General features: G+C 44.0%; 1 non-coding gene across 1 annotated transcript; it reads right to left on the bottom strand.

Moving 5' to 3' along the window:
* Window positions 1-23,627: 23,627 nt before the first annotated feature.
* On the bottom strand, window positions 23,628-23,765 carry LOC119942926. Its single transcript, XR_005455420.1, has one exon. It is a non-coding gene; the product is annotated as a small nucleolar RNA SNORA7 (small nucleolar RNA).
* Between the last annotated feature and the right edge of the window lie 997 nt (window positions 23,766-24,762).

The raw sequence follows: 24,762 nt of genomic DNA, 5'->3' as shown, positions 1-24,762 counted from the left end.
TGGACTCAAATTCTTAATTGGCTCCAATGAGTATGGGCCAATCGATCAATCGATGGCATTCACTGAGCGCTTACTGTGTGCAAAGCACTAGGCTAAAGTACTTGGGAGAGTAGCAGAGAGGCAGCATGGCCTAGTGGCAAGAGCAAGGGCTTGGGAGTCAGAGGACGTGGGTTCTAATTCCAGCTCCACCACTTGTCTGCTATGTGAGCTTAGGCAAGTCAGTTCATTTCTCTGGGCCTCTGTTACCTCATCTGTAAAATGGGGATTAAAAGTGTGAGCCCCACATGGGACAACCTGATTACGCTGTATCTACCCCAGTGCTTAAAACAGTGCTTGGCACAAAGTAAGTGCTTAACAAATACCATAATATTAACAATAATTATTATTATGTGGGTCGTAATCCCAGCTCCACTACTTGTCTGCTGTGTTACCCTGGGCAAGTTGCTTCACTTCTCTGGACATCAGTTGCCTCATCCGTAAAATGCAGATTAACACTGTGAGCCCCATGCGGGACATGGACTGTGTCCAACCTGATAACCCCAGCCCTCAGAACAGTGCTTGGTACATAGTAAGCACTTAAAAAAAATGCACATAATGCACAATACAACAGAGTTGGTAGACATATTCTCTGCACACAGTGAGCTTACAGTCTAGAGGAGAGAGAGACAATAATATAAATAATTTACAGAAATGTGGGTAAGTGCTGTGGGGCTGAGGGTGGGATGGATATTAAATATCCAATGAGTACAAATCCAAGTGCACAGATGACGTAGAAAGAAGAGGGAGAGGACACAGAAAGGAGAGGGAGAGGCCCCTGTTTCAAGGTCTGAAAGGGGCCAGGCTATGAGCCAGGAAGTATACGCATAATAAAAATAGAAAAACACCAACCTGAGCATTGGAACGGATATTCAGATATTCAAAATATAACCGGTCACTGCCACTTGATGCCTTGCGGCCTTATTACTAAGAAGAGCCCATCTTCTAGACTGTGAGCCTGTCTTCTAGACTGTGACCCCATCTTCTAGACTGTGATCCCATTGATGGGTAGAGATTCTCTCTGTTGCTGAATTGAACTTTCCGAGCATTTAGTACAGTGCTCTGCATACAGTAAGCGCTCAATAAATATGATTGAACGAATGAAAGAAGGGCAGGGGGCTGCTGAAAATGTCCGCAGGCTGATTGATTGGTCCAATCAGCAAGTCCCAGATTGATCACTGAGTCACCACTGAGATGGTTCTGGCTTTATATTTAATGACCCACAAAGGTTCATGGATATTGTTAGGGTGCTACAGCTGCTGAAAGCAGGCTGAGGTGCATAAAGAGTTTTCATGGCCGATTGAACCCAGAGGATGGTATTAACTCTGGCAGATACTCTGTTCATTTGCCAACATTCATCCCTTTAGACTGTAAGCTCATTGCTTATGATACCATTTTTTGAATTGTACTCTACCAAGTGCTCAGTTGTTGTTCTGGGTTTTTTTTGTGGTACTTGTTAAGTGCTTACTATGTGCCAGGCACTGTACTAAGCACTGGAATAGATACAAACTAATCAAGTTAGACAGTCCATGTCCCACATGGGGCTCATGGTCTTAATCTCCATTTTTTTCAGATGAATTAACTGAGGCACAGAGAAGTTAAATGACTTGCCCAAGGTCACACAGGAAAGTAACAGAGGCAGGGTTAGAACCCTGGTCTTTCTGACTCCCAGGCCTGAGTTCTATCCATTAGGCAGTGCTACTTCTCAGAGGCTTCACAGTGCTAAGCACAGTGCCCTGCACACAATTAGCACTTTATCAATGCCATTGATGATGATGGATCCTAGGAATCTGTTAGAAAATCCTTCGCAAATCTCATTTGAATCCAACCTTGAGGTCTTTGCAAGTTTTCCCAAGGGTCTTCAGCTTTCCATAATAATAATGATTATGGTACTTGTTAAGCACGATTCTAACCACTGAGATAGATACAAGTTAATCAGGTTGGACAGAGTCCCTGTCCCACATGGAGCTCACAGTCTTTATCCCCATTTTACAGATGAGGTAACCCTAGGCACAGAGAAGTTAGGTGACTTGTCCAAGGTCACACAGCACACATGTGACAGAGCTAGGATTAGAACCCAGGCCCTTCTGACTCCCAGGCCAGTGCTCTATCCACTAAGCCATGTCCTTGTTGCAGAAGACATGATTTGGTCACAGAGGTGTTGAAGGCGTTTCCAACAGCGTGGGTTGAAGTGGACCTTCTTGGATCAAGTGTCCTTCTTGGGTCACTATTAAGAGATGTCCCTACACTTGAGCCTTGCTTTGATGAACAGCACCTAACAAATTGTTCCCACTACTTCTAAAGCTCGTGGCCTCTGTCCTAGCTTGAAGCCTTAAATTGCATATGAGAAGCAGCATAGCCTAGTGGAAAGAGCACAGACTTTGAAGTCAGAGGACCTGGGTTCCAATCCCGGCTCTGCCATTTGTCTGCTGTGTGACTTTTGTCAAGTCACTTAACTTTTCTGGGCCTCAGTTACCACATCTATAAAATGGTGATAAAGACTGTGAGCCACCTGTGGGATGTTGACTGTGTCCAACATGATTGTCTACCCCAGCACTTAGTTTAGTGCTTGTCACATAACGAGCACTTTAGAAATATCATTAAAAAAGGTAACCCAAAATAAAGAGACTCCACCCAAAACAGTCCAACTCTTAAGGGACGTCTTCACCTTGAGCCACCCTTTTCAAGCGGATGTACCCAGAAAGATTAAACCTGGGGCTCCTTCTCAGGATGTCTCCCCTGCTTTCCCATTCACATAGACTATCCCCTTCACACTCTTCACCCCAATACGTTGTCCCACATCTTCCTCCTCATTCAAAATGCCTAGTAACGCAGGATTAATAATAATAATAATGACGATGGTATTTGTTAAGCGCTTACTATGTGCCAGGCACTATACTACGCCCTGGAGTGGATACAAGCAAATTGAGTTGGTTACAGTCCCTGTCCCAACTGAGGCTCACAGTCTTAATCCCCATTATACAGATGAGATAACCAAGGCATAGAGAAGTGATGTGTCTTCCCCAAGGTCACACAGCCAACAAGTGGTGGAGCTGGGATTAGAATCCAAGTCCTTCCAATTCCCAGGCCCGTACTCTATCTACTAGGCCACACTGCTTAGAGTGTCCAGCTCTGGAGCCTCATCAGGTTGATCATTTATTTAATTCTTCCTTGTCTGCTGGCTTTGCAGTAGGGTCTGTATCCGACAGGGAATCATCTATGTCTCTTCACCAACAAACATTCACCCTCTCTCACCTTTAGAAATACAGCACAGAGTTTTGATGTGAGGAGAGACGTGATTCAAGTGACGCTTCGGGAAGATGATCCATGCAGCAGTAGGTAATATTGATCGAAGAAGGGTGAGACTAAAGCCTTAGACATCAGCCAAGAGGCTAATAGCCTAGCTGAGGTAAGACCAGAGCTTGTGCCACAGTATTAGCAGCTAGAAGGCCCCACACATCTGAATGTTAGCATCTGGACAAAGAATCTGCCAGACTTGACACCACCCTCTGCGTTCAATCAGCCATGAAAGCTCCTGATGCACCACAGTCTCATATGAAAATTCTTTCTTTCAGTAGCTCCCTAGGACAATCCACGACCCTTTCGGGGGCATTAAATATAAAACCGGAACCATCTTAGTGGCTACTCAATGGTTGATTTGGGCCTTGCCGATTGGACCAACCAACAAATCAACCTGCCAACGTTTTCAGCAGCACCTCAAAAGTCCTCTGCCCTTTTTAGTAGCATAGAAGGAAGACATTGAGAGGCAGTGACCGGATGTATTCCAGAACTTGCACAACAGCGTTAGGGGTTTGGGTGAAAAGGAAGGGGTGGTTAGGGTGACTAAGCTACAATGTGGTGCTGTGTCTTTTTCAGTTTTACCATCATGTGAGTTTCAGCCAAAATGGAGAATTGAAATTGAACATTGATCTGACCTGGTTCTTAATAAGAATAATAACTGTGGTTCATGTTAGGCACTTGCTATGTGACAAGCTCTGTACTTAGCAATAGGGTGGCATTCAAGACCCTGTCCTACATGGGGCTCGCAGTCTGAGTAGAAAGGAAAGGATATAATTCCCATTTAACAGATGAGAAAACTGAGGCATAGCGAAGTTAAAGGAACTGTCCCAAGGTCCCTCAGCAGATATATGAAAGAGCCAGGATTAGAACGCAGGTCCTCTGACTTCCAAGCCCGTGCTCTTTCCACTAGGCCTCGCTGCTTCCCAAGTCCCAGAAGATTCAGGTTTAGGTGTCAGGACAGTTTCCATTGTAATTTGCTTTGAACCGCTGTTCCATACACCACTGCATACTCACCCTACCCTCTGCTGTGTCTCTTCCCTCCTTCCCCTGCCTCCCTGAAAAGGAAAGACAAAGGATTTGCTTTGGGTTTGCCTGAAGTTTTTCTCAAAGTTTGGAGGATCTTTATCTTTACTGAACCTGTCTGCCCTTCTCAATATTGCATGCTGTTCATTAGACTTGTGCTGCCTGCATTTATAAAAGCAGGTCGACACTTCGAGAACGGGGCAAGATGTCCAAGGATTAAGCCGGGCAAATCCCATTGATTTTAATGGGCAAAGTAGAGCTCAAACTCGGAGCACTGCTTTGAAAAGTTACTCCATATGTTATATTAATATTGGTTTATATGTATATATGATATGAGTGTGTGTGTATACATAATATTCTTTCCCTCTTCCTACTCTTAAGACTGAATTGGCTCTTTATACAAAGAAGTGCTGACCTGGTACAAGAAGCTTGAAAGAAATCAGGCTATCAAAGGAAAAGGTGGCAGAATGTTTTCCGGTCTAATCCTTTTTCTGGCATAAGACAGTTTTCTAAAAAGAAAAAGAAAAATTCTTTACCAGGAATGCTCTATGTTTGGTCTCAATCCAAAGGTGAATTTTCCTGGATAAACAGAGAAATATCTTCAGTGGGGCTTGATTCATGTTAACATGGAAAAATGATATGTTTTCTATTGTGAGAAGAAATTGCTACAATTATGTGTTGACTCAAAATAGGATGAATTTAGAGAGATCAGATGGAGACCAGAGGCATCAGTCCTCGGAGGGGAACTCATGTTCCTTACAAACCAGGAGCAACCTACTTCAGAATTAATTCAAGAATTGAAGGTTCTAATGTGCTCCCAGAGTCCACAGTACAGACCTTAACACCTACAGAGGGCAGTCATGTAGTGATTAGGCTGGGGCTCTTCTGCACCGGAAAACTCCGAATTCAGCAAATGAGGCTCTTTCACCATGCTTATCATATTTTTCTTTATTAAAAAAAAAGGAGGAAGGCGCTCAATGACCCCAGGAATCCAGGAATGGGTTTTTAAATGCACCAAAATCAGGAAATAAAGCCACAAGATTCACTCATGCTTTCCCTTGATCCATGCACTCCTGCTATATACCTGAAATGAATGTTTCACAGTCCAGTGAGCCTCTTATCTCTCTGATTTCCTATATCATTCATGCCACAACCACAACAGAGAGTAAATGGATCACCATTCTCCCCATCTTCAAAGCCCTACTCAAGTCATATCTCCTCCAGGAAGTCTTCCCTGACTGACCTCGCATCTCCTCACCCTATTCTCCCTCCTTCCTGTGCCACCCATGCACTCAGATCTGAACACCTGAGCATTTAATACTCAGTCCACCCCTTCCAACCCAAGCATTTGATACTCAGCCCCGCCCCAAACCCAGAGTACTAAGGTACGTATACTTATACCCTGTTGCTTCTCGTATCTCTCATTTATTTTATTATGTGTTTCCCCTTATACATTTTAAGATATTTGTGGGCCAGGATTGTGTTTACCAACTCTATTGTACTCTCCCAAGTGATTGATTAATTGATTGATTGATTGCAGTAAGAGCCTCAGCTCCATCTCCCAGTTTCTGATTTTGGAGATATACACTGGGGAGCAGGGCTGATGATAAAAATTGATTGATACCAGAACAGGAGGTGGAGTCAAAGCATTTAAAGGATCCTGGATTCTAATCCCACATCTGCCACATGCATGCTGCATGACCTTGGGCAAGTCATTTAACTTCTCTGTGCCTCAGTTTTCTCATCTATAAAATGGGCATTAAATGACTGTTCTCCTTCCTACTTGGACTGTGAGCCCCATGTGTGATAGGTATTATGTCTGACATGATTATTTTGAATCTACCCCAGCATTTAGTATATGGTTAACACATAGTAAGCACTTGAAAATTATTGTGATTATTATTATTTTGAAAGGACCAGGCATTGCACATGTTGAGGAGTGAGCAGAAAGAAGCAAGGCATAACAAGCTGTGCAGAGGCAGTGTGAAACTCCAGCTCATCCTGCAACCTGGGCCAGGTGAGAGGAATCTTCCTGGTCAAGAAAAATGATAATAATAATAATTATGGTACTTGTAAAGTGCTTACTGTGTGCCAAGCACTGTTCTAGGCACTGGGGTAGATACCAGAGCTTGGCACATAGTAAGTGCTTAAGAAATGTACCATTAAAAAAAAAGTTAATCAGGTTGGACACAGTCCCTGACCCATATGGGGTGCACACTGTTAATCTCCATTTTATAGGTGAGATAACTGAGGCCAGAGAAGTGCAGGGACTTGCCCGAGGTCACAGAGAAGACCTGTGATGGAGCCAAGGTTAGAACCCAGGTGCTTCTGACTTCCAGCCCTGTGCCCTATCCACTAAACCATGCAAGGCTCCACCTAGAGAAAATCCAAATAATCCCTCAGCCTCATTTTAGCCAATTTTATATATACCTCTTCTTTGGGTTCAGAGATGACGTTATGCAGTGCAAGATTTTGTTTCTGTACGCAGATGTGACACACAAGGCCAATGCAAGTCTGAGAATTCCTTTCACACTGTGAGCATGTAAAAATGTCTGTACTGCCTATAGGGATTAACTCTGTTTTCCTTCCTCCCTCTTGCTGTCAGGGTCTTCCCAAACCCCTTTCTCCAAGACAGACACCCCATTTTTCAAGGCTACACACCATGCTACCCTGTTTTCTGCTAATCTATGCTCAGTGTCCGATGCTGGGCCACAGCTTTGGAGGTTTAGATTGCATTTCTAACCATCTCACAAAACTTTTTGCTCAGAGCGGCTTCTAAAGAAATCTAACTGACTTGATTATTTGTCGCCTTTCATTTCAGTCACTGGCTCAATCAATAGTACTTATTGAGAAGCAGCATGGCTCAGTGGAAAGAGCCCAGGTTTAGGAGTCAGAGGTCATGGGTTCTAATCTTTGCTCCATCACTTGTCAGCTGTGTGGCTTTGGGCAAGTTACTTCACTTTTCAGTGCCTCAGGTCCCTCATCTGGAAAATGGGGATTAAAAATGTGATCCCATATGGAACAAGCTGATTACCCTGTATCTACCCCAGTGCTTAGAACAGTGCTCGGCACAAGCACTTAAATACCAACATTATTATTATTATTATTATTATTATTATTATTGTTGTTGTTGTTGTTGTTCTAGTAAAAGTATTCACTGAGCCCCCATTAGGCACAGAATACTTTCTAAGCACCTGGGAGAGGGCATCAGAGTTACAAGATCCAATCCCTGCCCTCAAAGAACTTTCAGTCTAGAGGAGAAAACAGACATAGATAATTAACAGATAGAAGAGAAATGTATCTATAAATAAATTTTTTACTATTGAAGGAATTTCCTAATTGGAGGAAGAAAAAGAGCAAATTCTTCCCTGCCTTCCCTGTCTTCCTTTATGCTATGTCTCTCTGGTGGACAATATGGTTGTTCCAGTTCTAACAGTCTTATCAGAACAAGAAAAAGGGAAAGAAAATGACTTCCTAGTCAAGAAAGCAAGATAGGCTTAGAAGGAGGACTTGAAAGGGGGCATGAAGCTGAAATAACAGTCATAATCATTATCTTCATCATGAAGAAGCAAGAAGCAGCATTAGAAGCATAGAAGCAGTGTGGTCTAGTGGATAGATCCCGGGCTTGGGAGTCAGAGGACCTGGGTTCTAATCCCAGCTCCATCACTTGTCTGGTGTGAGACCATGGTCAAGTCACTTAACTTCTCTGTGCCTCAGTTTCCACATCTGTAAAATGGAGATTCAATACTACTACCTCGTACTTCGACTGTGACTGCCATATAAACACATATATATCTATATGTGTTTAGGAGGTAGTAGTGTTACATATACACTGCATACATATATATATATATGCACACACGCACACATAAGTGCTTAAACAGGGGACTAGGTAAGTTGACATGTAGAGAACTGTTATAAGTGAGTGCATAACTATGAACTGGAACAGAAGACAACTAAGGCATGTAGCCTGGAAAAAAGAAAAATTAATGGGAGAAAACCTCCTGGAGGACATGTAATTTCAATTCAATTCAGTCGTATTTATTGAGAGCTTACTGTGTAAAGAGCAATTTACTAAGCGCTTGGGAGAGTACTCTACAACAATAAACAGACACATTCCCTGCCCACAGCCAGCTTACAGTCTAGAGGGGATGGTTTTGAAGATGGGGGGTGGGGAGGGGAGGTCAGGTGGATTTAGAAAGGAAGGGAGTTCCAGGTGGGGTAAAGGCATGAGCATAGGGATTGAAGCCAAGGAGAAGAGAATGAACACAGCTAGAGTTAATAGGTTAGCTTGATGGAAATGGAGAGTGTGAACTGGGGTATAATGAGTGAATAAGAGGGAGAGAGTTGGTGGAGAGCTTCCAAGCTAATGGTCAGGAGCTGTTTTTGGATGTGTGAAAGAACTGGTCACCATTAAGGTTTTTGAGGGGTGGGGAGTGAAGAAGAGAAAGACAGTCTTCAAAAATGATCCAGGAATCAGGGTAAAATCTGGACTGGGAAGGGGACAGACTAGAAAGCAATCCAGTGAGTAGTCAAGCCTGGGATAAGACAAGTGCCTACACCAGGATAGTTGCTGTTTGGATGGAGAGGAAGTGCTTAAATGGAGATGATGGATTGGGGAAATATGTGGTGGAGGAAAAGCTGACAGGACTTGGGAAAAACTCTTTGGGCTCATTCTTGGGAAAGGAACAGATGATTCACAGGGTCCAGAGAATCTGGATTGTCAGGCATTAGACTGTCGACGGAGTCGGTACCATTATTACAAAGGCTCTGAAGAAAGTCAGTTCAGGAATAATAATAATATGGTGGGTGATATTTGTTAAGCACTCATAAGTGTCAGTCACTGTACTATGTGCTGGCATAGGTACAAGGCAGTCAGGCTGGAGATAGTCCCTGTCCACATGGCAGTCATAGTCTAAGTAGGAGGGAGGAGGATTGAATTCCCATTTTACATTTTACAGCTGCAGTGTTGCTCAGTGGAAAGAGCATGGGCTTGGGAGTCAGAGGTCATGGGTTCTAATCCCAGCTAAACCACTTGTCAGCTGTGTGACTTTGGGCAAGTCACCTTCACTTCTCTGTGCCTAGTTCCCTCATCTGTGAAATGGGGATTAAGACTGTGAGCCCCACGTGTGACAACCTGATCACCTTGTATCCCCCCCCCAGCACTTAGAACAGTGCTTCGCACATAGTAAATGCTTAACGAATACCATCCTTATTATTATTACAGATGCGGAAACTGAGGCTCAGAGAAGTTGAGGGACTTGCCCAATGTCTCACAGCAGACAAGTGATGGAGCCAGGATTAGAACCCAGGACCTCTGACTCCCAAGCCCAGGATTTATCCACTAGGCCACTGCTTCTCTGCTTCAAATGCTGCTTCTTCCTTCTTCATGATGAGGATAATGATTATGATTGTTATTTCATTCATTCATTCATTCATTCAATGGTATTTATTGAGCGCTTACTATGTGCAGAGCACTGTACTAAGCACTTGGGAAGTACAAGTTGGCAACATATAGAGACGGTCCCTACCCAACAGCGGGCTCACAGTCTAGAAGGGGGAGACAGACAACAAAACAAAGCATATTAACAAAATAAAATAAATAGAATAAATATGTACAAATAAAATAAATGAATAAATAGAGTAATAAATACGTACAAACATATATACAGGTGTTGTGGGGAGGGGAAGGAGGTAAGGCGGGGGGGGATGGGGAGGATATTTCTAAATATTTAGGATATTTAGGATATTTCTGCTCCATGCCCCCTTTCAAGTCTTACTTCCAAGCCTATCTTGCTTCTCACTTTGCCTCTTCTTGACTAGGAAGTCATTTTCTCCCCCTTTTTCTTATTCTGATAAAGCTGTCAGAACTGGAACAACCATATTGTCCACCAGAGAGAAGCAGCATAAAGGAAGGCAGGGAAAGCAGGGAAGAATTTGCTCTTTTTCTTCCTTCAATTAATAGTATTTTCACAGACCATCTGGGAACGAAACAGTCCACTAAATACTTCAGAGAGCACTATTAAAGCATTTCCTGGCCTCAATGAACAAACTACCTTTGAATATGTTTTATTTATTGTTTTGAACTCTAGGATGGAGGGACAGCTGTACTTGAGAGCTGGATCTGGCAGAAGGAAGGAGGCAAACACTGGGGAAGGATCCAAATTTAAGTCCAATTTTCCTAATCCTTTACAAAGCCCACCAAGAGCATGGTACCTTCCAATTCCTTCTTAATCAGGTTGTCCCACAGAGGGCTTACAGTCTTCACCCCCAGTTTACAAATGAGGTAACTACGGCACAGAGAAGTGAAGTGACTTGCCCAAAGTCACACAGCTGACAATTGTCAGAGCAGGGATTTGAACCCATGACCTCTGACTCCAAAGCCTGTGCTCTTTCCACTAAGCCACGTTGCTTCTCACCTAGGTTGTAAGCCCCCCCCACCCCCCACCCCGTGAGACAGGCACTCTGCCTGATCTGTAATGCTTGTGGCTGCCCCAGAACTTAGAATAATGCTTGACTTAGAGTTTGTGCTTAATAGATGCCCTAACTAAGATTTCCCATTTCCCTGTCACATGGTACAGAAAGGACCTCCCTCTCCCGGTTTGCCTCAGGCATTTTGGAGGTTGCAGGACCAAAGAGGATGAGTTTGCATTGAGCACTTTGAAAATGACTGGTCAGGATCAGTTTTGCAGTTGCTTCTAATGTTCCTTCCTCTCTGGATTTCTGGTTTGCAGGAGAGAATTCTCCAAACAGCAGAAATCCAGGTACCATTGGGGGCAGTTACTGGGCTGGGAAGGCTATGGGCTGAACTGGATGCTAAACTCTGGATCACAGAACTAACCCAGTCATTGACAAAGAGCAGGTTAAGATAATGAGAGAATCCCCAAATTGCTTCCTGTCGTTGAAGTGCACAAAAACAGAAATACCACAGATATTCAGCTTTTAGGGTCAAATTGTTGCTTCTGTACTAAAGTCAGAATTGAAGGTTTGTTTTTTATTGTTTCCCATCATCTTGTTTCATACGGAGCCCCTGCACTGTGTGTCAAAGAGGGGATTTGGGTTAGACGTAAGGAGAGTTAAGGCTTGAGTTATTATCAGAATTAGTGTGTTTTATTGACTCACATAGTCCAATCTTCCTCAGCCATTACAGTTTTACCGAAACATTAAACTACTTTAAACTTTCATTTTCCTCTTAAAGCTAAATTAGTTTCGAGAAAATCGTGTTTTCCCCAGCACTAGCACCAGCCTAAGGCATCTGAGTTACAGTAGAGCACACATATAAACAACAATCAAGGCCTAATTACTAAGTGGGAACACCACTTTCTCAAGTTGCATTTTCTTTAAAGTCATTGTGGTCTGCTCAGAAACCTCAGGAAACTTCCCCAGCTGGGTCTGAGCTGTCACCCACCAATGGAGCTGACTTTCAGACCCCCAGGAAGTGGTTCATTAATTCTCCCATTTAATTGGAAACTGGATTCCGTCTCCGGGTGGAAGTGTAAACACATCTTTGTGCAGGGCATCCTAACCGTCTGGGTGGCAGAGGGCCCAGTCGAGTCCTACCACCCTCCAGATTTGAATGAGGTTTGTGGGCACATCTGTCCTTTAAGATGCTTCCTAAACTGAGCTGGAGCTTGGAATCACTCCTCACCCACCTCTATTCCCCTCGAGCAAAGATTCCAGTGTTTTCGGGAAGTTTTCTGGCCATGACAGAAGTGGCAAACGTTCAGGACTCTGATGATATTTTCCTGTCTTGTCAAAGCATGTGAACCCAGAATTAACTCTGGACATGAATACGGGAATCCTGATAGGAGAGGTAAACCTAGTGATCCGTGCAGACCCTGAGACTAGGAGAAAAACATGATTTGATCCCTGGACAGATTTAAGTGCCAAAAAAATCAATTATATGTTTAGAGTGTTTGTCCTGTGCAGGGCACTCTTCTGAGTGCTTTGGAGAGAACAATAGAGTCAGTAGACATGATCCCTGCCCTCAAGGAGCTTAAAATCTAGCAGGGAAGATCAAAATGATGTGAAATCTGCAGTGGTCACCACCCACTCCCCAAATCTTGGTCTCGAAGACCAGTAAAAATAATGGAATCACCTTTCCTTTTGTGGTACCTACACTGGGTAAAGAGCTCAAAGGTGGCTCAAATGTGGGATCAAATCTGGAGATAAGACTGCCCCAGGAGATTGCCAAAAATACCAGCTAGAACTGGCACAGTAAGATGGGGCACCAGATAGACCCGGGCTGTCTTCTTTCTGACTTAACAGGATGCCTAGCCCTTTCAGAATACAGGTTTATTCGTGTGTGTGCTGCTTATGGATTGAATTTTGCTCTTTCTGCTTCCAGGAAAATTAATAATAATAATAATGGCATTTATTAAGCGCTTACTATGTACAAAGCACTGTTCTAAGCGCTGGGGAGGTTACAAGGTGAACAGGTTGTCCCACGGGGGGCTCACAGTCTTAATCCCCATTTTACAGATGAGGTAATTGATGCACAGAGAAATTAAGTGACTTGCCCAAAGTCACACAGCTGACAATTGGCAGAGCCAGGATCTGAACCCATGATCTCTGATTCCAAAGCCCCTGCTCTTTCCCCTGAGCCACGCTGCTTGATTTTTCAGAGATCCCCACTGCATAGAGCATTGACTTTAAAGCACTCAATCTCCTTGCCCTCTCCTATCTTCCCTCCCTGGTTTCCTCTACAACCCAACCTAAACACTTGTCTCCTCCACTGCCAACCTACTCACTGTATCTCAAACTCATCTATCTCGCTGCTGATCTCTCTACTACATCATCCCTATAATCTGGAATGCCCTCCCTCCTTCTTCATATGCAACAGATGATCACTCTCCCCACCATCAAAGCCTTACTGAAACCACATCTCCTCCAGTATACCTTCCACAACTAAGCCCTCATTTCCTCTTCTCATACTCCCTTCTGTGTCACCCTTGCACTGAGATTTGCTCCCTTTATTCACTCCTCCCTCAGCCCCACAGCACTTATGTACTAGTTTATTTATATCAATGTCTGTCTCCCCCTCTAGACTGTAAGCTCACTGTGGGAAGAGAACGTGTCTCCCAACTTTGTTATATTGTACCCTCCCAAGTACTTAGTACAGTGCTCTGCACACAATAAGTGCTTAATACATACAATCTATTAATTGAAGCCTTCTTCTATTAATTTCCATCACCCTCAAGTCTCATCGAACCAGTGGCCACCCTTGAAATTTATAGATCTAAAACCATCCTCAGCATTTATGGGTACGTGTAAATTTAATTGTACTTTCAGTTATTCTGAAGTTTCTTCCTGGCATTTCTACCTAGTTTTTCCAACTGCCCCCAACTTTATGTAATGAATTTTTTGTCTGCCTCCCCTGATTAGATTGACAACTCCTTGTGGACAGGGTTCATCTGTTTTGCTTCTGTTGTTCATATGCTCGGTATGATGTTTTGCACTCAGTGATGATGCTTATGGTATTTATTAAACATTTGCTCTACACTAAGGCCCGGGGTAGATAAAAGATGTTAGGTTAGGCACAGGCTCTTTGCTGCAATGGGTTCGGGAAACACTATTGATTGACTGAGCAGGTTGAGGATTCGAGGACCTAGGAGTGTGGGTATCCACTTATCCCTCCGAGTCTGGTCTAACATGGGACCAAGCGCTACGGTCGGGGATGGTAGAAAAAAACAGGCAAATCATGTTTCACATCCCCAACTTCACTTCAGCCCATGGTCCGAGTCTGGTTTCAGCTAATTCCCAAGAGATGCTGGAGATTAGAGATTACACCCTTAACCTCAGAAATGGCCATACCAAAGACTAGGTCTCTAGAGGAGGGTAGAGGAGTGTGGGAAATGTACAAGGAAGAGGGAAGGCTAGAGGGAGAAAGGACTTGCCTTTTCTTCTTATTGAATTGCCTACTTTTCAGGCCATGTGGGTTTTGTAAATCACCCTAATCCAACCCATCATCAGTTTCATTATCGCCGTCTTCATCATCATCACCATTATCATCTGCATTAGTACTTTTTGAATACCTACTGTGTGCAAAGCACTTTGCTAGGGACTTGAGAGTATGCGATAAAAGACACTTTCCCTGCCTCAAGGATTCCAGAAGAGAAGAGTCTACACCCTCCTTTGGTTACCCATTCCAATGATTCTTTTTCCAAACCATCTGTCAGGAAGTTCTTCATATCTAAATCCAAATCCTTCTTCTTTAGGATAACCCTTCAGTGACAATGGAGAATAGCTGATCAGTCTTTGCAAGGGACAATTGAAAGCTGCCTTAATCACCCCTCAAATTTCTCTTCTTCAAGCAAATTTGTTATTATTCTTCCCAACTTTCTTCATAGGCTTTCCCTGATTAAATCCTCATTTCCCTTACTCCCTCTCCCTTCTGTATCACCTTTGTATTTGGATTTGTAACCTTTATTCACCCCACCCTCGGCCCCACAGCACTTATGAATGTATCCATAATTTATTTTAATGTCTGCCTCCCCTGCTAGACTGCAAGTTCCTTCTGGGCAGGGTGTCTACGAACTCTGTTGTACTTTCCCAAGTGCTTAGTACAGTGCTCTGCACACATTAAGCCCTCAATAAATACGATTGATTGACCTTCATATATTGTAATGGTTTTGTGCAATAAGTTTCTTGGGAGTTGCTTTTACCCCTATTTGCTTCTGACAGAGAGAGAGATGGAAAAAGAGAGGGAGAGAGAGAAGGTGAGGAAGAGAAGAAAAAAGAGAATAGAGAAAAAAAGAGAGACAAAGTGAGAGAACAGTGATTACAAAAAGCTAGAGTTAAAAATAATAGGTTAATATTGCCAGCAATTCAGCATCCCGAATCACCAATAGTCCAGACAACTGACATTAATAGAGAGAGCCTGTGTCAGAGCCAGGGAGCTGAGCTCACAAGGACATTGAAGTCACTGCTGAGCATTAAGTCTTCCCTTGATTAGGAATTGCAATGTATTAACTCTGACTTTAGCTCCTTGAGTTTCGAGTCAGAGGCATTTTAAGTGAGTGAGCTGTGGAAATGTACAACCTGTTTATGCTGTGTCTGTACATGGGATCCTTCAAAGAGCATCACGGAGAGTTTCAACATAAATTAACATTCACTGTAACCCAGAGCTGTGGAAAAGCCTCAGCTCTCCCTTTTGTCCAGTGAAGATCCTGACAAAGAATCAATACTGCGTGGCTCAAAGGCCAATGCAGCTCACACCTGTAACCAAGGGCCTCATATACTGACAGCTGATGCCACTGGACTGCAGGTGGAAAACGTCATCCACTCTAGTCCAATAAATCTATTTGGGAGAATGGGCTCCTCTTCCCATTGGATTCAGAGAGGGGAAATCTATTTCATCAGAGCAGCAGCAAGGAGGCTTTTGGTGATCAGACACTCCTACTCATTGATCCGTACTATTGGATTCATCAATAGCCAACCAATTCCACCTTCTGAGGACAGGAATAGAGCGGCCATGGGGAGTATGGGGCGGGGCAACATGTAGGCTGGGAGAGTATTCAAGCAATCCAGTGCTTTGCATGCAGTAAGCGCTCAATAAATATGATTGAATGAATCAATCAGTTGTGCTTATTGATCACTTACTGGCTGCAGAGTACTGTACTAAGCTCTTAGGAGAGTAAAATTTAGCAGGATTGATACACATGTTCCCTTTCCACAAGGAACATGCCAGCCTGGGGGCAAGACAGACACTGATATGAATAAATACATTATGGATATGTACATAAATGCTGTGGGGCTGAGGAAGGGGTGAATAAAGAGTGTAAGTCCAAGTGCAAAGGTAACACAGAAGGGAGTGGGAGAAGAAGAATGAGGGCTTCATCAGGGAAGGCTTTCTGGAGATGTGTTTTTAATAAGGCTTTGAAAGTGAAGAAAGTGGTCAACTGTTGGATATTCTCATAATTATTGTCATCAGAGGTATATATTGAGTGCTTCCTGGGTAGATATGTGAAGTGGGAGGGAAGGGGAAAAGGGGAAGAGGGAAGAAAGAAGAGGGTGAGTTCCATGCCAGCAACTTGATTTGAGGGTGGGGTTGGCAGTGAGATGGACAAGATTGGGGGTATAGTGAGTATGTCTGTGTTAGAGGAGTGAAGTCTATGGGCTGGGTTGTAGTAGAAAATCAGGGAGGTAAAGTAGGAGGGAGCAAGGGGATCGAGTGTTTTAAAGCCAGTGGTAAGGAGTTTTTCTTTGATGCTGAGGTGGATGGGAAACCATTAGAGGTTCTTGAAGAGTAGGGAAACATGAACTGAATGATTTTGTAGAAAAGTGATCCGGAGGACTGAAGGGGGGAGAGACAGGAGGCAGGAAATCAGCAAGAAGGCTGATGAAGTAATCAACTCAGGATACAGTAAGTGCTTGAATTAATGTGTCATCAATTTGAATGGAGAGGAAAGGTTAGAGTTCAGCAATGTTGAGAAGCAGCGTGGCTCAGTGGGAAGAGCCCGGGCTTTGGAGTCAGAGGTCGTGGGTTCAAATTCCAGCTCCACCACTTGTCAGCTGTGTGACTTTGGGCAAGTCACTTAACTTCTCTGGGCCTCAGTTATCTCATCTGTAAAATAGGGATTAAGACTGTGAGCCCCCCGTGGGACAACCTGATCACCTCGAAACCTGAACAGTGCTTTGCACATAGTAAGTGCTTAATAAATGCCATCATCATCAGTATTATCATTATTGTGAAGGTTGAACTGATGTGATTTGTTGATAAATTGAACATGTGGGTTGAATGATCATGATGGGTTGAGGATGACCTCAAGTTCCTGGGGAAACTGGGCAGGGAGATGGAGACTGACTGAAGCCAGCATTTGAGGCAGGGGTTCTTTTGACCCCATCTGTCTCTCCTCACCGAGGTTCTCTGGCCCGGCTTTCTTCAGATGACTCTCCCATTCCCCTGCACACCAACATGGTTGTCACAGTTCCTACCACAACTCTAACAGCTACTACCCCTTCACCTATTCCTCCCCACAAAACCCTTTTGTAAAAGCATTTAATGCAGCCACTTAAACTTAGAAATGAAAGTCCAAATCAGCCAGAAGACTTAGACAAATGGAAGTAGCCCAACAGACAAGATTCTGTTTCTCATCCTTTCAGGAAAGGGGCTGTTTTCTAACTAGATCTGTTCTCTGGGGTTTGATTACCACATTAGCTTCCTCACTGACCTTCTCCAGTCCACATGTCACTCTGCTTCACAAATTGTTGTTCTAAGTTGTTGTTTTGCATGTCTCTGCCCCCTTCGAAAATATCAAAAGCTTAACTGTTCCTCTCCTCATCAAAAATAAACTCCTTAACACTGGTACTTTTTAAAGCAATCAATTAACACTCTCCCTCCTACTTATCCATTTTTTCTCCCACTACACCCCAGCTCACACTCTTCAATTCCCCTCAAGCTAACCAATTTACTGTGCCTCCATCTTAACTCTCCTGCTACCAGACCTCTAGCTCACTCACTTCTCCCAATCTGGAATTCCCTCCCTCTTCAAATCCATCAGATGACTTCTCTCCACATCTTCAACACCTTTTTGAAATCTCATCTCCTCCAGCAGGTCTTCTCTGATTCATCTCTACTCCTCCCAGCTAAAATCCCACACTGCCACTATAACATTTCCATACCACCCAAGACCTTGGGTTCTTATAACCTCTGATGGTACTTATGTACCCTAGACTGTAAGCCCCCTCTGGACTGTAAGCTTCTCCTCCAGACCATAAACTCCTCCTCTAGCCTGTAAATTCATCGTGGGCAGGGAATGTGTCTCTTATAATATTATACTGTACTCTCCCAAGTGCCTAATACAGCACACAATAAACACTCAATAAATGCAACTGACTGACCTATGCTATTATTTAAGCACTAATTAATTTACATATCCCTTTTCCTTCCTCTCACACCTGCAATTTATTTTGGTGTCTGTCTTCCCTGCTAGATTATAGCCACCTTGAGAGCAGGGATTCTCCAAAGTGCTCAGTGCAATGCCTTGCAAACAGTAGACACTTGATAAATATTATTGATTGATGGAGAGCCAGTTCAGTGTTTGACCACAGACTGACCACCAACATGTGTGCCTCATAGGTAACGAGGGCCTTAGAAGTCAAAACACCCAAAGTGGAGGTTAATATTGGCTTTCCTCTCCTCCAAGAAAAAAACCAGAATTGAAAGTTACAGAGTCTCCAGCAATTGTTGTCATTTTCTCCTCACTATAGCGTTCTTCAAGCTAAGGCTTTCTCTCTCTGTCTTTCAGAGTCCCTGTAGCTTACTTAGTTTACAGAGACTCTACCTACATAATCCTGCAGTGAATTCCTCTGCCACAGCAGCTCCTAGTGAGAGGAGAAGTCATTCTGCAGCACCTGAAATGACACTTAATTTGGTCATTCGGAGAAGTCACTATTTTCAGTAGCTTCAAAGTTTAGGACAGATTTAATTCATCTCCCCAAAAGTCCTCTGTATTTCCCACTTTCACATTTGGACATTTTAACATCAGGTCCTGAGCTCTGTCAGTGGCTATATTGTTCACTTCTTTCATAAGTAAAGTTTTCCATCCCAGCAGTCATCCAGAGGGAAGGCGTGGAGGGGAGCAGAGAAGAAGGTGGGAGTTGGAAGGAGAGACGGAGAGGAGAGAAATAATTAAGTACTGATCTCTTGTCAGTTGCAGACTTTTTCTTCCCATTTTATGTATCTAGTCATAATCTAACACACATAAAATTTAAGCACCACTGCACCGATAGCATTTCCATTTTGCAGGGAGAATTTTTCTAATACAGAACCAGCAATTGACTTGAAAAAGAAGCCAGAACCTGCATTCCTAGCTAACAGGGCTAAATTTCTTCCTCACATACCAAAAGGAAGGGTAAACCAGGGCCCGAGTCATTGGCTCTGCCTTTGTTGTTGTTGTTGTTGGGGTTTTTTTTTGTTTGTTTGTTTTGTGTTTCTGAGTTTCCCAAAGTGGCTACCTGGCTAAGGATGCTCAAAATCATCTCTTTTTGTTCCAGGGAAACTGAATTTTTTCCGGCCAAGATCCTTCTCAGCAGGCATGGATCATAGAGGGCCTGAAGAACAAAACAATCATATTGATTCCTTCTGTGACTTCCTGCCAGGACTGAGGAAAGACTCAGTGGGACCATCTGCCTCCAGAGAGAGGTACACCATACAACAATAGCAAGGTAAGCACCGAGCTGGATTATTAACCTATTTCTCGTTGGTTTGTTTTTAGTGGTATTTGTTAAGCTTTTCCTATGTTCCAAGCACTGGAGTAGATACAAGCTGGACACAGTACATGTCCTGCTTGGGCTCATAGTCTTAATCCCTATTTTACAGATGGGGTAACTGGAACACAGGGAAATGAAGTGACTTGCCCAAGGTCACACAGTAGACCAGTGACAGAGCAGGGATTAGAACCCAGGTACTTTAACTCCCAGGTCCGTGCTCTATTCACTAGGCCATGCTTCTCTGTGTCCTGGAACAAAGTCTTGGAACTTCTCTAGGGCCTCCTGTCCCAGAACTCTGGGATATTCTCTGGTAACTTTAACGGCCCCCCTGAACTCTTCCACCTTCTGTGGCATCATGACCTCCAGAATGTTCTTCAACCATAATAATAATAACAATAATAACTTTGTGTTAAGTACTTATTAAGTGCTAAATGCAGGAGAGAATTTGAGATAATCCCTCCCAGAATATCCTACATTAGGACTTTTCTCCACATATCTGCACTCAGTTCCATATTCAAAAGATAAAGAATGGAGGTCCAACTCCATAGCTCACTGTTTTCCCAGAAGCGACATGGCTTAGTGGAAAGAGCACAGCCTGGGGAGTCAGAGGTGGGGGGTTCTAATCCTGACTTCACCACTTGTCTGCTGTGTGACCTTGGGCAAATCACTTCAATTCTCTGGGCCTCAGTTACCTCATGTGGAAAATGGAGGTTGAGACTGTGAGCCCCACATGGGTCAACTTGATTACCTTGTATCTATCCCAGCACTTAGAACAGAACATAGTAAGCGCTTGACAAATGCCATCATTATTATTGAATATCTGCCCATCAGATCAGGATAATGGGCCCAACCCCAGTCTTTGTTCTGGTCGTTGTTCGAGCTGCTGGGTATGGTGTTAATAATTAGACCATAACAAGATGTTCAACCAAGCCATAAATGTGAGTCAACCTATTTTGAAATAGGACTCCCCAAGCAATTGGGTTCCAATTCTCCCAAGTCAGAGTAGGAAACTTCTTCCGTTTAAAAACATTACTAGTTGTCACCTATGGTTCTATGTCAATTACCTCTGGGCAACATCCACATTATGTTCTTTTCTCTTCAGGGCAGGGCATGACATGCTTCCTTCACAAGGCAGCATAGTAAAGTTAGCCTGGGACCCAATAATCCAGCCCTATCCATCATTTGCTTCTCACAATGATGGTGGAAAGAATCAATCAGTCAATTGGTGGTATTTATTGGAGGTTTCGTGTGCACTTGGGAGAGTACAGTAGAATTGGTAGACAGGATCCTTGTCTGGCCCTCAAACTACGTCTTGTAATAATAATAATAATAATGGCATTTGTTAAGCATTCACTATGTGCAAAGTATTGTTCTAAGTGCTGGGAAGGATAAAAGGTAATCAGGTTGTCCCACGTGGGGCTCACAGTCTTAATCCCCATTTTACAGATGAGGTACCTGAGTCACAGAGAAGTTAAGTGACTTGCCCAAAGTCACACAGCTGACAACCAGCGGAGCTGGGATTTGAATGCACGACCTCTGACTCCCAATACTTCCCTTGCTGAAACACTCAGCAATCATTATACTACTAGCCTGCCCAATCCCATTTCACTCAGCAATACAGATTCCTCAAGTGAGAGAGGTCTTCAATAGGTCATTTTATAAAGATAATGATGGCATTTGTTAAGCGCTTTCTATGTGTGAAGCACTGTTCTAAGCGCTGGAGAGGATACAAGGTGAATAGGTTGTCCCACATATCTATCCCTCTGCCAGAACTACAGTTTTTCCATGCATACCCTGTGATTTTTTCCGCCTAAGGGTCTATAGGCCTGTGGGTCCCTGCTAATTTTCGTGGTCGCATTTACAGTGCTCCATCTGCCACCACCTCTTTGGCATGTCAGAGGGAGAAGAAAGAAATGTGAGGCTTAGTTGGAGGCTTGGAGTATGCTTAGTTGGTGGCTTGAAGGATGCTTCAAGGAGCCCTCAAGGGGGGAAGTGGGAAGGCAGAAGAAGCTGCTTTGATGCTATTACTTTTCTACCAATCTGCACTTCAACAATTGCTTCTTCATTAGCAACTTGGCTGTCAGGCCAAAACTCGATGTTCCATGTTGCCCTTAGTAACGGACTTACCTGTACGCACCCCGGAAAAGAAAATGGGCAGAGAATAGCTAGGAGAAACCGGGGCTCATCGACCTGATGAGAAATCACTGAGAGTATTGTCCTCTGAGAACATGAAAAATAAATGAGGGAAATAAAAGATTTGCAGAAACAGAAATATCAGGCCCTCATTCACCCAGGCAAATCATAGCTGAACAGATCTCCACTCTGTGAGGGTACAGGGGCTGATGCATAAATAAAGGAAGAGCACCTGCAAAGACTTATGACACAATTTTCATTTCTCCAAGTACCTAATGATCTAAGGATAGCTGGGAATGGGAAATGGACACAGAGAAAAGGAGGGTAATTGCAAAACTCAGAAACTGAAGTACATTTCTCGGGGCTGTCTGGTCTCAGAGTTGAAAGGCTCTGCCATAGGTATTTTCGGGCAGAGTTAGAGCCAAGGGGCAATCGCTCATTCTTCTGATTGCTGGGATGCCTCAGTCTTTTAAATCACTCAATGAGCCAAATTGTGTTGGAGAAGCCACATAAGGGTTAGAGAGAGGTGAGAAGGTGATACTTAAAATGCATACGCATCCAACACCCGTCACACACAAAAAGCCCTTCTGTTTTTCCAACCTGCATCTTTTGTGCTCCATTTGGACACCCTTTCTTCTAAGCCTATCCCCAGGATAGAAGAGCAGCAGGAGCTGTTTGTATGTAACTGCTCCTCCAACGGGATAGACTAGGAAGATATTATGCAGTAGCCTTCGATCTCGACCCTCTTAGTTCTATGGTTGTAGGGAGAGAGAAGGAAGCTGTTTTCCCTAGATAATTGCAGAACCTTCCAATTCACCTTGTGCTAAAGAGAGCCAGCTTTGATTCAGGGTCTTTACGACATGCTAAGTCAGGCTGTGACTCTGTGTCACAGGGGGACCTCGGCATTCTGCCAGGGAGAAACACCAAGGTTCTGCTTTTGTTCATGATGGGCGTGGTGACCATCGCAGCAGTGAGAACTCTGGGGTTTCCTGTGATTTTGAACCAACCTGTAACAGCTGAAGTGTACTTTCTTAATCCTTAGTAAGGTGCTCTGCACACAATAAGTGCTCAATAAATATGATTGAATGAATGAATGATAGGTAAGATTTGGGAGCTGCTTGCACTCTTCCCCCTGTGGTCTCCACCCTAGACAGCAGTAACGGTGGGGAGTCCAGGGAGACAGTGTCATTGGCTGGTGAGGAGGAAGAGAATAAGGAAGAGGAGGAGGAAGAGGAGGAGGAGAAGGAAGAGAATAAGGAAGAGGAGGAGGAAGAGGAGGAGGAGAAGGAAGAGAATAATTATAGTACTTGTTAAGCACTTACTATGTGCCAAATCTTGTTCTAAGTGCTGGAGTAGATACAGATTAATTAGTGGGACCCAGTCCCTATTCCACTTGGGGCTTATGCTCTTATCCCCATTTTACAGATGAGGTAACAGGCCCAGAGAAGTTAAGTGACTTGCCCAAGTTCACACAGCAGACATGCAGTGGAGCCAGGATTAGAACCCAGGTCCTTCTAACTCCCAGACCCATACTCTTATCCACTGTCATGCAACTTCTCTGGGAGAGGAAGAGGAGAAAGAGGAGGAGGAATAGGAGAATGAAGAATAGGAAGAGGAAGAAGAGGAGGAGGAAATATAGGAGGAGGAGGAGAATGTCCTAGTCTAAAGAGCACAGGCCTGGGAGACAAGGGTCTTGTCTTTTCTTATGCTGTCGAGTTGCCTCCAACCTATAGCGACTCCATGGACACCTCTCTTCCAGAATGACACAGTCTCGATCTGCAGTCATTCTGGTAGTGTATCCATTGAGTTTTCTTGATAAAAATACAGAAGTTGTCTACCATTGCCTTCTTACATGCAGTAGTCTTGAGTCTCCACCTTCAGCTCCCTCCCATGCCACTGCTGCCCGGCATAGGTGAGCTTTGACTTGTAGCAGATTGCCTTCCACTCACTAGCCACTGGCCAAGCTAGCAATGGAATGGGTATGTCTCTGCTTGACTTTCCCTCCCATAGCCAAGACTGGTAGAGTACCGGAAACTCTCCAGTTGCGATCCTGAGAAGGGAGAGTCAGAGGACCTGAATTCTAATCCCAGTACTGCCACTTGTCTGCTGTATGACCTTGGGCAAATCACTTAACTGCACTGTGTCTCAGTTTCCTCATCTGTAAAATGGGGATACAACACCTGTTTTCCCTCTCATTAAACTGTGAGTTTCATGTGGGATAAGGACTGTGTCCGACTTGATGATGATGATGATGGAAAAGATGCCCATCATCATCTTGGAGCCTATCCTGCTGGAAAGCCAGCCTGTTTCATTCATTCAATCATATTTATTGAGAGCTTACTGTGTGCAGAGCACTGTACTAAGCGCTTGGGAAGCACAACTTGGCGACGTACAAAGACGGTCCCTACCCAACAACAGGCTCAGTTTCATTTCAGCAGATGAAAAGGGGGCAGCCACTGGAGAATCCAGGCCCTGAGAAAAGGGGCTCCTTGCCCCCACCCCCCAGGGCAGGGCTGCAAGCACTCGTAGACTGCCTCTGCCTCTGAGGGTTTCTTCTGATAGAACAATCAGAGATTTATGCCTTCAGCACCTGGGCTCAGTGGAGGGATTGCATCACTGTGCACTGCCAACCTGGAGGGGTGCCTCAGTAGTTACAAGGATCAGGCAAGTAAGGGTAGCTGCACAAGCCCAGAGCCAAAAACAAATCAGGTTTTGGACAAGTGTAAATTTAACTAGAAATCAGGATGTCGTTTCACCCAGTCCTCCCTGCCCATCTTTGCCTTAATCCCATCTGATGCTTCTTCAGACCGTGTCAGTGCCAAAGTCTGGGAAGCAGCATGGCCTAGTGAATAGAACATGGGCCTAGGAGTCAGAAGGACCTGAGGTCTATTTCTGGCTCCACCACGTCTGCTGTGTGACCTTGGGAAAGTCACTTCACTTCTCTGTGCCTCAGTTACTTCACTTGTGAAATAGGGATTAAGCCTGTGAGCGCTATGTAGGATAGGGACTGTGTCCAACCAGATGATCTTGTATCTATCCCAGGGCTTATAACAGTAC

This window comes from Tachyglossus aculeatus, chromosome 21 (genome assembly GCF_015852505.1).
Source record: "Tachyglossus aculeatus isolate mTacAcu1 chromosome 21, mTacAcu1.pri, whole genome shotgun sequence".
Classification (NCBI taxonomy): domain Eukaryota; kingdom Metazoa; phylum Chordata; class Mammalia; order Monotremata; family Tachyglossidae; genus Tachyglossus; species Tachyglossus aculeatus.
The sequence above is the reverse complement of the archived record's forward strand: the minus strand, read 5'-3'. Positions and strand labels throughout refer to the sequence as shown.